Here is a 12,299-nt window from a genome sequence, read left to right as displayed (position 1 = left end):
GAGAGACGCTTAAGAACATGGGTGGTATAATCGCGAGCATTTTTTCCATGGCTCTTGAATTACGCGGCCAATCCACAAACCTTTGTTGAAAACCACGTCCACTTGAAAGACAGCAGCGTGCGTGACAGTACACCTGCCTCAAGGCTGCCGCAGCGTCTAAATTGCAGGGGAAACTGGAGTGTGCTGTACAGCACCGGTTAATGGGCTGTAATGCATAGCATGAGATAAGTGTTCTGCTGTGTATAGTGCATTAGACTGACAAGTGACAGTGACTGTAAACAAGCTCATATTTGACCCAGCTCGGCCCATTTGATCCAAACCACTCAGCCAATGAACACCACAGATTTGTTAACATGTGAATGATTCATGAGGCTTCTCGCATGTCCACTCCTGCTCTTATGCAGAAAACACGGCTGATTAGTAGATAAGGCGCTACATGTCAAGACCTCCTACAGGGGCTGCTGTGTAAAGAGTCACAAAGTGTATGGGTCTACAGTAGTATGGGGGATGCATAGCTCAATGTTACTTGTATCTAACTAAGTGTAATCTCATTTAGGTATACAGCAGCACCATGACAACAATATACTGACCCTTAACTGTCACGGGGTACAATAGTGAGGAGCTCATGTTGACATCCTTGTTCTGCACGGCCACTTGCCTGTGGCCCTACGAGGACTTCAGATGCAAGGTGAAGACAAAAGAGTACACAGACAAAAGGTACTGGAGGTGGAAAAGCGTGACAGGTTGCAGGGCTGATTTTTTTGTGAATATTGCGATATGGGAAAAATTATGAAAATGTGATAATTGATGGGGTCTGTACCAAACAAACATGTTCACTTACGGTTCCCAAGCACCACAATGCTTCATTTACAATGGTATGTTGTGCCATATTTTATTTTAATCAAAAAAATTGGAGCTCCTATGATTTAATGCACTTATATATGTATATATATATATATATTAAATGCCTTATTGCGATTTCGATAATATTGCAGTAAATTTTTTAGCCCTAATGGGTTGCATAAACTGGTGATGTAAATTAAAACAACTACTAGGTTTTTTTGATCAAAAAGTTTCAGGAACTATGAAAGCAAAGATAAGACAAATTAGATCACACAAAAATCTTAGTTTATTTTCTTTACATTGTCCTTTATCTACTAATTTTTCTAATTCTTTTAGAACTATATATCATAAAGCATGATACGATTCAAGAAATGTTAATTGTATTAAACAATGGATAGTCTTTTTTCATTCTATTTCAAGAAGCTAAATTTGAGGTTCAAAACCTGAGAAACAGGAGCCAAGAAGGCATTGGAAGAAAACATGGTGCAATGACTTTGAGCTCTGAAGTTTCCACCTAAATGTCAGACAACCAATAACTCTTAAATCTCTTAAAAAAAAAAAACAAAAAAAAAAAAACAATTTCTTGCAAAGGGCTAAACTGACCCCAGTGCAAACATGACTTCATGGATAAACCGCAGTACTGCGGTCTCCACTGTCCATTGTATCCTGACCTTTAGTGAAGCCTACTGACAACAGGTCAGGTTACGGCTAAGGAGAGTGTGACACCATTCTTCTAATGGGCCTTCAACTTCATCTAGGCTCAATACTCATCCCTAGTCTCCTTCATTCACCCACACAGCACAGTCAGGCCTTCTATTCACTGAGGCTCCATTTAATATAGGCGAAACCTAAGCCAGTCATGGTAGAGCCGTGTTGGGTGACCAGGCTGATCTGTGGGTGTATGTGCCTCTGTGCTAAGTAAGAGAGTCTTAATCTGTCCGATTATGGTCACACAACGCACGGCTCCTCATGAAGTTTGTAGGAGCTTTGAGCTGATGAGTTTGGAAACAAAAGCATCCTATCAACATGATCAGACAGATGCGCTTTTTTTCCCCCTCTTTGTCAGATGCTAGCACTTTAAAGTAAGCTTGTGAAGTGGATTTTACTGAAAACAAAACTGGGCAAGCATACGTTCACCAACCATGGATGTGAATGGCATCCAAGTAGGTCTGCGCACCTGAGTTTATTGGGTACCTGAGTTCACTGAAACTTCTCAAAAACATTAGTATCAGCCAGTCAGGAGCATTTCAATGGCAACATTTCAATGGCAACTCCATGATAGTTTTAATACTAAGGGAACACACACATTACAATCTGTAATTAAAAAGAGGTTCAATACACATCCTGATGTACAAAACTGTATCGTATAATGAGGGCCCATCTGATCAGCTACCTGTTTGGACCTGTGTATTGCGTGGTGTGGCTAAAGCTGAGAGAAAGAGCGGAGAAATGCATGACAACAAGTCTGACTTGACTAGAAAGCAGCACAAAAGTCACAACGAGACAGAGAACTGGAATGTGGTATGAAAAAACCCCGGGTTCATCAACGCGCACGCACGCACGCACGCACGCACGCACGCACGCACACACACACACACACACTGTCCAGGCATACAACCATGGAAAATGTCTTTAAGAGTTCACATTGCACGGTGTTGTACAGTGGAAATATATTATTCTAAAGTCATGCCAATCAAATGCGATGGAAACGAGAGACGTGGCGAGGGTGGGAAAGTTTAATAAAAATCTGAGTGCAGAGGAACATCCACACTGCCATACCAGTCATGACAGACACAGTCCATGCAGACTGCTGAAATACGGCGCCGAGCATTTGAGTTTGGAAAACAAACACAGCTATTATTGACGTGCCAAATGTGTGTATTTATGTATAAGGGAATAATCACTCTTTCATTGCTTTCTTTTCCGCAATACAAATTTGAGGCTAAATTATGGTTACAGGTCCATGGAGGAAACCGTGTTAATCGTGTAGAGCGTATTATTACTCTGGAAGCTGGACGAGCAGGGAGACGGCTGAGTATGAGGTTTTCCTGCCTGCTGGGAAACCAATAGGCACTGCCACCTCTAAGCATGGACGCTACTCAGAAACCTGCATGAAGAATTTTATGCTACAGTAAGATTTTTTTAGCGTGGCCAATCTGCTGGTTAAAATGAGTTCTTTCAGTGAGTTCACGGACTGTCAAAAAGGCCAGCATTGCTCCTCAAGGATGAAGGATGTGAAAGTGTTTGAACAGTTGATGTGGGCAGTATGTGGTCTTATTTTGGTTTAAAAAAAATGTTATGGGTTTGAGTCATACTAAATTGACCAAGGTTAAAAATATAATGCTGATGTAAGCCTCTAAAGCATACATGTCAGTAGGCACCCTATATCATTCAAGAGGAGTTGCCTAAAATATAAAATGTTTATTAAGTAATGAGCACACAGTTTAAAGTGGCATAAACAGAGAGTTGTGGCAGTTGGGGCTTGTGACACAGGATTGATTCATATCTATGAAAACAGTTTAGACGCTAATCACATTAATTGCTTTAAACATGTTTAATTTTCCTCTTTGAAACCTCTGTCTAAGGTAAGCCAGCAGATCACTGCACGAGGGGAGCAGCGCTGGCAGCATGGAGGCAGTTGAGCCCTGTTTGACACCCATCTCACTCTTGAGTGGGGGGTTCATCAGCTCGGTAAACATTCGGGATGACAGCGGGGTCTTGACATGGCTGAAGGGGGTGAGAGTGGGTTGAAAGGGTGGACGGGCAGCTGATCACAACAGACAGATTATGGGCCCAGCATGCAGGCTAGTGGAGTTGCGGCGCTCCTGAGGCCTTCATGGGAAATGACTCCTGACTGGCAGGGAAAAGGCCAAACAGTGTTGGGGCTAAAAGGCAGCAGTGTGCGGACCTCCTCACATGCGGCGGCTCATTAGCAACCTGCAGCCGTACATGATGGAAACAAACCAGCCGTTATTGGGGGTGCAGGGAGGAAATATGGTTGCTGACAGAAATCTGATTAAAGGTTTTAATGAATGGCGTAAAAAGAGAAATGCAGGGAGAGAAGAGAATCAGAGTTGAGGAAGAGGTTCTTCACTTGGGAAAAAACAAATCTGACTATAGTCCTTGCAGCCAAGGGCATCACCTTCAGTTTTTTTTTCGCTCCCAAGAATAAGCTATTAAGAATAAGGATTTTCACTCCTGACAGTCAAGCTTTTCTGCAGTTGCTACAGATGTGAGGGAATCTTCTTCGACACTGATATATCTCTCTGGTCCTGAGCAGCAATTGTAGTTCAGACCTCTGACTAATGATGGGGAGATGGGATTCAACAGTTCGGCTGCTTACTAGCATGAAATTCACTATTACTCATGTTCAGAGAAGCCCCCATAAAAGAAAAAAAAAAAGGTTCTTGGACGCTGACAGCCTCCACTGGTTCTCCACGATGATTAGTTTGACCTAATACATCCAGGCTCCTTCACAGCCAAGCCTGACAGACACAATGAAGGGCAAAGAGTTTTGGTGGCAAAAAGCAAACACTGCCAAATAAAATATGTTTAGTGCCAATGCTCAAAAGCAGCCTGTATAACTTTATAAGTATGAAAAAAGGGCTTTGGGGAATGAGTTGGTTTATCACAAGGTGTCTTTCTCTGCGCTAATCAACAAGGAAAACCACCAACACTTCAGGATCTGTTCGGAGGGGAGGCAGTGGAGCAGAGTGTCCCAGCTATGGATAGGAGGAACATGTGCATTTAATCTGCCTGCTTCCAAATGCCCTGTGGCAACCACAGCAAAGAGCAGAAAAACGTAAATGGATGAAATTATATCCATATGATTCAACGAGACAGCTAAGGAGAGGCAGGTTTTCTCATGCGCTTCGTCAGGATACAAAATTAAACACAGCTTTGCTAAAACATTCGCATTACATAGTTTACATATATCATTTCCACTGCGGAGCGGAACCCTTTTAGCAGCCAGCCTCATCTGTTGGGAGTAGGACTTTAATTTGAATCAAGGCTAGCGGTGGACTTTTTTTCTCCCCCTTTTTCTCAGAACAGGAGACAAATTAATTCACACATACTTGCTTTGTTTCTCCATGAAGCATCTTTTCTCCCCCGTCTCCTGCACTTTGCCTAATTTTTGGGAAGACTTGATTTATGAATGGTAAGATATGACTACACACAGCAAATGACTAAAAGCAAGGGAGTGTTCTCCAGATGCGAATGAAAAAGCGAGCAGAGCAAGAGCTCAGCCGATAAATTGGTGGGAGGAAGTACTCATGTAAATGACTAAAGAAATTGTTCTTAACAGCCATTTTGCACTCATGCCTGAATAGTTTGGGGGCCAGATTAAAAACTATGTGGATGGCACAACAGGAAGCACTCCTATGATGACTAAATGAGGCTGCTCACATAATGAGTCGGCCCAGCTGTTTTGTTCCTCTTTGCAGACTATTTGCTGTAGATTGAGGAGGAAGTGTAGTGATGGATCTGAAGCCCTGTTCCTGCGGTGGAGGCCTGGCAGAGTGCGAGCCTGGCTGTACAGCAACATGGTGAGGCTTCATGGAAGCACTTAACCTGCTGTGATTCAGAGGCCTTCATTCAAATGTCTACCAGCTCTGCCGACCTGCATCAGATTAGAGAGCTAAGATGTGATTTCCTCTTTCACTGGGCAGCCTGGGGTTCACCAGGTTGAGGGAAAAAGGAAAACAGGGTCACATTCTCAAAGAGATGAAGAGCACTGAGAGGGAAGAGGATATTTCTTGTGTGTTATCATGCAGTGTTAGAAGAGAACCGAATGGACTTCCAGCTTGATTCCTCTGTTGCCCCAGCATATTAAATTTTCCTTCCAGGCAAAGGCTCGGGGTGTCAAGAAATCATTTTCACAAAGATATTTCAACCTCAACTGTATGAACATGGTTGAGCTGTACAGCTCTCTTTGAAACAGACTCTACTCCTTACAAACAATGGATCACCTTTCTAAACGCGTCTATATCAATGCTTCTCAGTGAGAGAGGACAGTGTTTGGTTGCAACAAAACCAGAACTACAACAGCAGATTACACAATTGATGCTCTTGCCCTTTTCAGACACGGAGTCTGTCACCTCATTGGCTTCATCTATCTGTAAAAGAACAGTTTTTTGGCATTTGAACATGTTGTAGGTCCCCTTATAACAATGTTCCACAATGGCTGAATTCAAAAATGATGGAGTGTTTGCAGGATATTTGGCCCTAGTATTCAATAGGAGTGCAAAAGTCTCTTTTCCTTTTTACTGGCTGCCCTGAGACAGAGGGGAAAAAAACGACAGTGGTTTATTCAAGTTATTTAATTGCCTTGAGAAATTGTTAAAAAAAAGACACAAATTTGCTATCTTTCTCATAATTTAACCTTGTGCTGTTGTTGCACTTTTGTGACTGGGGCAATATTCAGTTTAGGCGCGTTAAGGAAATGTTACTAGGTATGACAGTAAGATTCCCGTCATGGGTTTTACATGACTACGGCATTCAAACATGAGACCAGCATATAAAGTGCCCAGTAACCCCTGGATATGAGGGATTTGGGGTGTTCACTTTAGTGAGAAGACACATGATCCTGTGACCTCTCATTCAGTGAAAGGCTTCTAGAAGAGCCATCCCACTTTGTATCGAGACAGTGCATTTATTCTCACTTCCAATCCTAACCATTTATAACGGCTAATTAGAGTGCAATACAAAGCTTCCAGTGCCACAGCCATTAGTAACCATCAAGGCATTAATTATAAACCCTTTCACGAAATCCGAACCCACCATGAAAAAGACAGACTGGGGGTTACGCAATGAAAATCCTAAACATGATCTGTGTTCCGAGCCGGCGCCTGGACTGATGTTACTGGCAGTCAATGCAGGATCCGGTTTGACGGGTCCATGAGCTACGGCGTCCTCTGACACCGGGGCTTCAATCTGTCCAGCATCTTTCACTCACACCTGCCTCTATTCTCACTCTCGCTTTCTCCCTCTGTCTCGCTCTTCTCTCTTTTACCCCCTTCTGCCAATAAGCTCCTCTTGCTCCAGCCCTACAATGGGGTGTTATATACCTCAACGTGCTCCATGACTCCATTTTATATCAACGCTATTGGGGGATGACAGACACCAATTCAGCAACAGCCAGTAATGACAATAATGTTATGGTTAATTGATCCTCTTTATTGCTCTTTTGTTAGGCTATTAGACAAATACTGCATAATCCAATGTGATGGTTGGCCTGTGCTATGAAGTGGTGTTTTTCATTGGATCATCACAATAATCCATCATTTTCTCCTTCCTCTCAAGTTGCCCCGGACTCTGTCTAGCATTGTAACTTTTGTATTTATGCTTTCATTTGACTCTCTCTCTCCTACAGCTATTCTTCTTTTACTCTAAAAGTTAAAATATGTTCAAAGTTTTACATGCTCTCTGCTCTAAATTGCAAGAAAAGAGAGCCATCTCCCTTTGTTTCTTTTTACTTTAACCTGCTTTGTCTACTTTTGCTGCAATTTCCTTATTTTCACAGAGGGAAAATTGTCCAAAACAAAAAGAAAATGTGTGACATTACTCGCTCAAAAGGCAACATATCTTGTGATTGTGTTTCATTTTGGTCTATTGAGGCTGCTGGTAATGGAGAAACTGGCATGTTTAGACATTGCCACAGGTCTGGAGAGATGCCTTTGCTCTGAAAACAACTCTTGATATTAACCATTCATGCTTTAAAACGAAAAAAATCCACTGCTAAACCACAGCTTCAGCTTCAGCTGCAGAAAACCAAAGTACATTACCAGCAACTGATTTCTAACAGGGTGAAGGCTTTTTTAGGGTGTATTTTTTTTAAATATGGATTCTTGCTGTGGTCAGAGACCAACAACACAATTTTGTTTTAAATTAAATACAAACAGGGCCGCTCTCCTCTGCTGCATTCTCACTTTGTGATTTCAGATGATGAGGTTCAATCTTCCCTACTGGCTGTAAATTCTTGTGTGACAACCTGACATAATGAATACCACAGTAGGAGTCACATCTTAGAGACTTGTTAGGTAAAGAAATACAAGCTCTTTTCCCTTTTTGGCACCCCATTCATTGTCCACTAAAGGCAAGAGTTGACACAGCTGTCTAGGGATCACGCCTACTGTAGCATACACTGGGCGACTCTATAACTCTGACGTGACAACAAATAAACACTGCAGAAGTCCAGTAAGTTGCCAAGCCAAATACCTTGATGCCAGAAGCACTTTAATATTCAGACAGAAAACATGCTAGCAAAATTAAACAATAGGTCAACGTGGCATTGTGATCAACACCAGCCCAAGGACTCAAGCAGGGTGTAGGGGAAGAGCCTGCATTTATGCAACCCTCTGGAGGGGGACCAGACCACAAAGCCTTCTGGGTAAAGAAGCAGCTGCCCAAAAAATGTGGTGCAACTGAGATGCCACGGTGCCCCTAGATGTGTTCACTCCTCAGCATGCCAAGGTTGTGTTCTTTTCTGCTCTCTGTGGGTTTCAGGGTCCAGTTTCCAGTTATGTGGATACGGCTGGTTGCAATATATGAGACTGCACTAGACAGTCAGTGTGTCAAGTCAAATCACAGCTCAGGCGTTGTCAGCAAGCACATCACCATCCATTCACATTTCAATAAATCAATTCCCCACATTTCAGTATTCATATTCAATACTTCAGTCCACAATAACATGTCTGTGCCCTCTGTCCTATAGGAAAACACATTTGAGTACAAAACCACTACCCATTCCTGTGCAATGGACTTCAGCAACATGGCATTGGCAAAAATCTTGTGGTTCCAATATTTACTGGTACTCTTCAGTAAACGTTTTGATATTTATGGAATATTTCCTTAAGAATTCTCATCACACAAATGTTTATGTTAGCTGTAATATGAGCACAAGCCTGGTACTAGCTGGCCTCACACAATTTGCCAGTTAGGAGTGCAGGCACACTATAATGCACCAATTTTCCCTTATACAATATGTATTTCCTGTACTTTAAATCATGCATGACCTGATCTTAATTTCTTGGCTCCATGCCTTCCAAAATGAAACTGCCGTGCTGATGACACTGACGTTTTGTTTGTTTTGCTCCTGACAAGGATGCAGCTCAATATAGGTAAATGACAGCGGTTACGTGACCCAGCACATAAGATCTCTGTTCTGAGAATGTGGAAGAACAGAGGAAAAACAAAAGGATATGCTCTGACTTAAAGGCTTCTTACTTCTACTGTAATTCTGCCCAAATAACTAAACCAATCTGGTTCTAAAGCCTGCATAAACCTTCTTACATCGATGTTAAACTAATTCCTAAGCTGAACAGACTGAATGTGAAACAGATGTTTTCAGAAGTAAATAGAAAACGAGAGGGCTTCTTTCTGGAGACAGTTAGAGATCACTGGGGTGTAAAACTCTACAGGGGAGAGGTAGAGCCATGCTTAAATATCAGAGACTCTGAAGTTCCAGTTCTGCTGGGTCATAGAATCATAAAATAGAGTAATAGCAAATTGGATCATCCTGTGTATCGTGACCTTATATGTCCCACTGCAAAATATTTTTTGGTCCTGTCTCTTTCTCTAATTTCTCCCCTCTCTCTCTCATTATCAATCATTACAGTAGACGTGGTTTTGGTAAAGGCTCACTATTTTGATGTATGTGCCATTTCACGCCACAATCCACGCCTCAATATTCTTCTTGGATCCTTCCTTTTGGATCTCTCTCCAATCTCTCACTCTATGGTGGGCATTTGAAAACACACTGAAGGTCCTCACAGTGTAAACACACACGAGGCTCAGCTTGGAAAGCTTGGTTGACTTGTAACAAACACTTGAGTTGTGTGTGCAAGGGCTCTACTAATGCTTCAAAAATGCTCTCCAAGTCCACATTCAGCGCATACCAAATCACTTGTCATGCATAATGCCTTGTGATGAATTCTGGGCAAAAATGTCGTTTTTTTGGGATGACATCAGTGGAGCTGAATTGCCTGTCTGGCTCTGATTCTTCAAGCCTTCACTTCTTTTCTCAAACATTCAAATTAAACCCGGCACACTAACCACAGAACACTGCAGTGCATAATTTAAACTTGACACCCTTAACGTAAACACATCTTTCGCTACATAATTTATCCATACTTCTCTTCGTGTTTATTTTGCACGGTAGCAGCTCAGTTTCTCATATATATTAGCTGCAGGTCTTGCCTAGTCTGCTGTGGTTCAGTGTGGGTCTGGCTGGGTGGAGGGATACTGTCGTCCTGGGGTTGTGGCATGGCCCTGAGACAGAAGTGGTCCCGGTGTGTATAAATGTCCTTCTTGTTTGCTTGTTTGGTGGGCGATGTGAAGGCGGCCGGGGGCAGATGTTGCTCTGGACTGGGTTCTTTGCAGTGCCGTCTGCCACACTGACAAGTCAGCAAAAAACAAAAACAAACATCTGGATGCCTCGCCTCTCACCTCTGTTCAAGAAACACAGCACACACACTACCAACTGGCCAGTTTGGTGGGCATGTTTGTGGAGTGGCTAGGGGACAAAAGGAGGCCAGTGTGTGAATGTGAGGAGTGGGAGAGGATGGTAGGCTCAGAGGAGAAAGGACCCGTTCTGTCTTTGCCCCCTAAAATACCACAAACATACTTTGGCAATAATTATCTGTTTGACTGAAGCAAAGAAATGGTTAAGTACGCCTCCACAATGCACATGATCCATGACGGTATACAACCAAAATGTTGTGCTATTGAGCACTAACAACCAAGGAAAATGTTAAGAGTCTTAAAGGTTTGCTTCCATAAAACAGCCCCCTGAACATGACATGAGACTGTGGACACACACCCAAACTTTATCTATACGATGTATTAGTAAACTGATCTGGCTCAGTAGAAAGGTTAAACTGATTAAGGTTTTGGATGGGACACAATTATGACACAATCTCTGTGCAATGTATAACCAGCCGCTGCCCTGGGTCTTCAGGTTTCCGATACCAGAGCATGATTAAATGCTGAGGAAATGGGGAAACTCAAAATATTGCATTCCAGACAAATGCAATTAGAGTGTATTGCATGTAATAAATCCTACATGCTTTGATACCTGGCGATGAGGTTGAAAGCAAGGTAGCTGTAGCTGTTTGACCTTTTGTGGTTTGAGTTCACTGCCGCAGTGTACAACATTTTCAGGAAATTCTTCATTGCTTATAGTGAGTATGTTATACCAATATTGAATGTTTGCATTTAGAATGTTTCTAAATGCAAGAATCATTTGAGAAAATGTTGCAGCCATCCCATATGACACAATGGACAGGTACATGTCCTCATCTCAGCCATAGATGTTTTAAACCGTGGATTAGGAATCCAAACATATCAGTTAAGTCAATTCAATGAGAGCTTCTCACCCAGCAGTTTCTCCTGCTTCTTTACACGTGCACCACAATGCATTTCTCCCTTTAGCTCTGCCTGGCACAGCTTTTTTAGTGCCTTGATAACAGCTAAATTTACTAGGCTAAAAGTTAACATGCTAACAATTCTATTGTAGCAAGTGATTTATGTTAACAATCTAGGTGCAGAAGCTCTTCACCAGCAGCTCCACACCTGCAGTTTCATACATGCCCACTTGTGACACTTTTTGGCACAGTTTGTTACTACGCAATAAATTAGCACCAGGAATTTAACCAGGAAATCTTAATTTTGTCACTTGTCCACTGAAAACAGATTAAAATCCTATTGAACTAGTATGGAATTAGGCCACAATTGTTGTCATGCTGATATCATAAAGACTAAAAGACTAAGAAGGAGAGAATACTTGAACTTTAATGCTGAGTTAAAAATTTAAAACTTTTATAAAAATTATAAAACATATATAAATATATAAACCCAATGACAAACAAATATCTACAGGGGACACTGAGGCGTATGTTGTGGTTGCGTATGTGCAGTAAGTGTTGAGTGTATCAAAGCAGTGCTAAATGATAGATAGTGGGAGAGAAAGAGAGAGGGAGGTAGGGGTGGTATTTGGGGGGGTTGGAGAATACTAGACCACATCACTACAAAAGATTGACTGGAAAACTTTTTTCGGCTTGACAAGAAGTTGGCCTAGCCTACTCAACAAGAAAAACAAGCAAGATCCATCAATCACAGGCTTTCACTCATGTGCCAAAACATCAGTCCCAGAGCCCCTCTGCCAGCAGTTTCATCATACAAATATCACATGTGGACAGTGTTGTGTTACTATTAGCATGACAACCGGACTACCAAGCAGCAGAGCAGACCTGACAGAAAGACAGAGGATAACCGCTGGATGGGATTATGGATTTGTAGAAAAAAGACTTAGACTATCAGGCTACCTGGTGAATGCATTTGCCTTGGGAATGACTGACAAAGTTAATTCTGAAAATTATTTAATGGGTAGCAGAGGAATGGGACCTGCAGATAAAGTGCTATAAGTTGATCTCCGCCAGGTCCTTATTTGGGCCTGA

At 42.1% G+C, this 12,299-nt stretch overlaps 1 protein-coding gene across 1 annotated transcript in view; it reads right to left on the bottom strand.

Annotated features, from left to right (window-relative positions):
• LOC121605454 (zinc finger protein GLIS1) overlaps positions 1-12,299 on the bottom strand; it is a 75,551-nt gene that overhangs the window by 19,072 nt on the left and 44,180 nt on the right. The window lies entirely within an intron of this gene.

This window comes from Chelmon rostratus, chromosome 4, assembly GCF_017976325.1.
Source record: "Chelmon rostratus isolate fCheRos1 chromosome 4, fCheRos1.pri, whole genome shotgun sequence".
In the NCBI taxonomy this organism is placed as follows: domain Eukaryota; kingdom Metazoa; phylum Chordata; class Actinopteri; order Chaetodontiformes; family Chaetodontidae; genus Chelmon; species Chelmon rostratus.
The sequence above is the reverse complement of the archived record's forward strand: the minus strand, read 5'-3'. Positions and strand labels throughout refer to the sequence as shown.